Here is a 4693-nt window from a genome sequence, read left to right on the forward strand (position 1 = left end):
ATATTTGATTGATTAATGTACAGTTGAATTAAGGAAAAATAAAGGTCTTGCCTTTATCTCTATATCTCTCATGGGAATCTAGAAGTTAAAATAGTATCTTGATTTCATTACTTTTTATAAATAATCATGCATTTTAGAATAATTACTGGTTTTAGAAATTAAAGATCCGTAGTTCAGACTCACCAAAGAAAAACCTATGTAGAAAATCCAAGTTCTCTTTTTATTTCAGTAGAATGCAACAAATTTTCAATTGCATATTGTGGCACATATGGAATTGACAGGGCAATTATTTAAGTCAGGTAAATAATGTACTTGTATGCCAATCACTTTATCACATTTTATAAAATAATCTATTGTTTGATTGTGTCTTACTTTTGAACGTGTAGAATCTTCTTCTTCATAGAAGTAGAATGAGAATGTAAATGGTGTTACTTACAAAGAACTGTGAGATCCTTAGACAAAGCTAAGTCAAAATTCTACCATTCTCATTTACACATATTTGAAATACATTTTTTTTCAATTTAAAGAAAGAAAAACATCTTTAACCCTATGATTGTTTTACCTAATTACTTCCTAATGCTACAGTATTCCAAATAATAACATTTTTCATTCAACTCTCAAACACCTTTTCACATTTTTAATTCTCACATTGTACAGCACAGAATATAGTGAGATCATCCCCCTCCCAGCTTCATTAGCATTGTAATTTCTTGGCAAGAGAAAAAATCAACCTGATGCACTTGAATTCAACTTCAATTTGAAGTGTACACTAATCTAGTTAAAGCCTCTCTACAAATTTGACATAAATTAATGAAGTTTCCAAATGTTTTGTCAAATATACATAAAATGATATAAGAGATCTAGACACATCCCTTTCCTCATGACACCACCAAATATCTCGTTACTAGCCTGAAAGAAGATTTCATGAAATATGTAAATTTAATAGCTAAAATAGTGAATAATTGATAGCCTGCTTTATAAAATTATTTTATGACTACCAGATAGTTAATATTCATTTTCTTTTCTTAATTGTTTTAATGTTTATTTATTTTTGAGAGAATGAGAGAGAGAGAGAGAGAGAGAGAGGGAGAGAGAGAGAGAGAGAGAGAGAGAGCACATGAGCAGGGGAGGGGTAGAGATAGAGGAGACATAGAATCTGAAGCAGGCTTAAGGCTCTGAGCTATCAGCACAGACCCGGATGTCCGGCTCAAGTTCACGAACGGTGAGATCATGACCTGAGCTGAAATTGGATACTCAACCAAGCCACCCAGGTGGCCCTCATTTCATTTTTAATTATCAAGGAGAATGACCCTTTTTGTTGAGGTAAATGCACACACCCATACACCCACACACGGTCAATGAAGTGTTTATTTGTTTAAATAATATTCAGGGATGAGAAATATTTATTAGACTGGGAAAAATAATTTTCCAACAACCCTTTATAAATAAAAGGAGTATAAGGAACCGAACATATAAACCCTAGTAATTACACACCATGGTAAGTGTGTATTTAAGTGACATATTAATCTTGACAAAAACGTTAAATGAACAAAGATACTCTTACACTATGGACTTACCAGGCAATTGTAAATTTGGTTTAAAAATGTGTAGGAAATGTGAAAATAGAATAGCATATTTCCATTCCTAATTGAGACTTTCACAATGCCCTACATCAGAAATAACCTAGATTAAATCATTAGTACTTGGTTACAGGCCATCTTCTGCAATAAGATGATGCTGATTCATGAAAGAGTGTTAAAAATGTAAACTCATCCCTGAAGGAAAGAACAGATATAGTTATTCTTCCTTGCACAGTTTTATATTTTCTATCATGGAAACTATTAAATTTCCTTTTGAAAAAATACTCAGAAGGAAATATTCTCCTTTTAATTGCACTGATACCTGAATATTCCTTAAAATATTTTATCACTTATCTGAAGAATATAAGAGAGTGAAATGAAATTTCTTAACAGGATAAAGAATATTTGTAAAAATTGGAACGATGGAAAACATTAGAGCTTTTAACATCCCGTGCTATCTACTTCAAGGTACCTGGACATCAAATGGGGACCCCTCAAAGTTTGAATTCCTTGTAGCGGACCATCTACAGTTTTCCAGGCTTAAAGATCCAGACTTATTTCACAATATTCCAAACTAGCTCTTCCCAGTCCTTGGTCAGTCTGGTCCCCTGATTCCTCCTACACACCACATCTTATTCTAACATTTGGGTATGGTTCATATGGTTTCTCACTCCTTATTTTCTTTCACTTTTTTTCTGCATAACAAAGCACTCATTGTTTATGAACCAACCTAATATCACTGTCTCCTCAGAATCTTCCCTATTTTAAGACGCTTTTCTATGAAGCCTATATTCTCATCACAGCAAACTAGACATATTCAGGTTTGAAAGGGACTATTTGTTTCTTAGTGCTGCCATAAAAAAATATCACAAACAAGGTGGCCCAAAACAAGAGAAATTTATTCTGTGGCAGTTCTGGAGGCAATAAATCTAAAATTTATTGGATTTAGGTGTCAGCAGGGCCTTCCTCCATCCAATAGCTCTAGGAAAGAATCTATCCTTGATTCTTCCTACCTTGTGGTAATTGCTGGTAATCTTTTGCATTCCTTGGTTTGCAATGCGTCATTCCAATTTCTTCTTCCATTTTCCCATGACTGTCTGTATATCTGTATCTCTGAGTCTCTCTCTTCCCACTACAGCACCAGTCATTGGATTTAAGGCCCTCAGTAATCAACTATGACATCATCTTAACTTAATAACTGTGAAGAATCAATTTTCAAATTAGGTCACATTCACACATAAGGAGGATTAGGACTTCAACATATCTTTTTGGAGGACACAATTCAACCTAGAATAGGAACACTCAAATGCATCTACACTAACCATTCATCATTATGACATAGAGAAACCCAAAGTAACCGTGCTTATATAATTTTGTTAACATGAGAAACTCACAATTTAGCAAGTTACAAGTTTTATCAATGGATACTACAGAATTATCGCGAACAAACAAAAAACCTATCTTCGTAACACAAGGCCTTGTTTCGGCCTTGTTTCCCTAGTTCTTTTCTTGAGCCCATACAGAATAAAGAGCATTGGCTTATCAATATTATAGACCATTAAAAGATTAAAGACACTTCATTCCCCCCTAAGACTTTCTCCAGGATACAAATTCCTATTTTACTGATTACCTTTTCTTAATATGTCATGAACAGAGTAAAAACCATGACATGTGTCTCTCAGGAAAACTGATTTAGCTCCAATTGTCTGATTTTGACAGAATGTCTCTTAATTGCCTACTTTCATATAGAATTAGAGTTTATTGTATCATAATGGCTTTGATATCAGACAGACGTAGCTATGAATTCCAAATTTGCCACTAGGCAATTGCATTACCATTAAAATTAAATGATTTCTCTAAGCCTCAACGTCCTACTTGGCAAAATCATAATATAATATTTGCCATAAAGAGTTAAAGTAATAATTAGATAATAGGTAATTAGCACAGTGCTTGGTATATCTACTAACTGGTATCTTGTAAAAACATAATTTTTATTGGTCTAGCTAAATAGAAATCTCATTTAACACAACAGAACCTATATTATATTGAGCATGGCCTAGAGCCCTTAGTGCTAATTCATGCCCTGACAGCAACATCACAGCTAATATGGATTTGTACATTGTTTTGCAGACCTAGCTATTCTTAATCTTGCTGACTATCAGAGTGTAGGAACAGAACAGTTCCAATCATATCCAGAGTTCGCATGGAGAGGTGTGCTTAAACATTCATTCTTTCACATTGGTAAATGGGGGTAATGCAACTCATCTTCACCACTGCTTACCATTTTAACTTCTCAAAGAGCAACGTCTGAAAAAGCTAGAAAATTTTCTGATTTCTCTAAAGAAACAGCAACTCTTACTTGAGCTTTAACCTTTTGCAGGGTCTTAGTTTTCCAATCTGCATACATCTGCCATCAATACTTGACAAAGAGGCAGATTTCTAATTGCCACCTAATATCCATTTTCATATATATATATATATATATATATATATATATTTTAAACAAACAACTTGATGTGGAGAAGTGACACAGCCATCTGAAATGCTAAATTTTGCCGCTAGAATAATCCATTTGATTAAATTCTGGCCAGTGAGATATAAGTAGAAGTGTTTTCAGGACTTCCAAGAAGGGTGTTGAAAGAGACTGGATTTATCTGGGAAACAGATTGAGAACGTAGCCTTAATTCTTAGAGCTCTTGCACATCTCTTAGAATATAAAGTGGCCCTGATGATGGATGTCAAGACGGCTTCATAGATTAGTAGGATGAAGCTAGGTTTGATATCCACAGACTCCAGTCCAGCTTTGGGCTTCTTTATATGGGAGAAAATTATAATTCTATCTTTTTGAAACCACTGCTATTTTGTGTTTTCTGCTATATGAAGATCAACGTATTTCAGTTCTTGTCCTAAATCTAACTGGGGATGGACTTAAAATAGACATCTGGCTCACTGAAAAGATGAATTCTTGGCCTCTGGGTCTTTAGATCAATTGTCCCTTTGTTATGAGTTGAATTGTGCTCCCCACCCCACCAAATTCATATATTGAAGTACTTCAGAACATTATCTTATTTGAGGATACGGTCTTTACAGAAGTAATCAAATTAAAATGAGGT

The sequence above is a fragment of the Lynx canadensis genome, chromosome B2 (genome assembly GCF_007474595.2).
Source record: "Lynx canadensis isolate LIC74 chromosome B2, mLynCan4.pri.v2, whole genome shotgun sequence".
Taxonomy (NCBI): Eukaryota; Metazoa; Chordata; class Mammalia; order Carnivora; family Felidae; genus Lynx; species Lynx canadensis.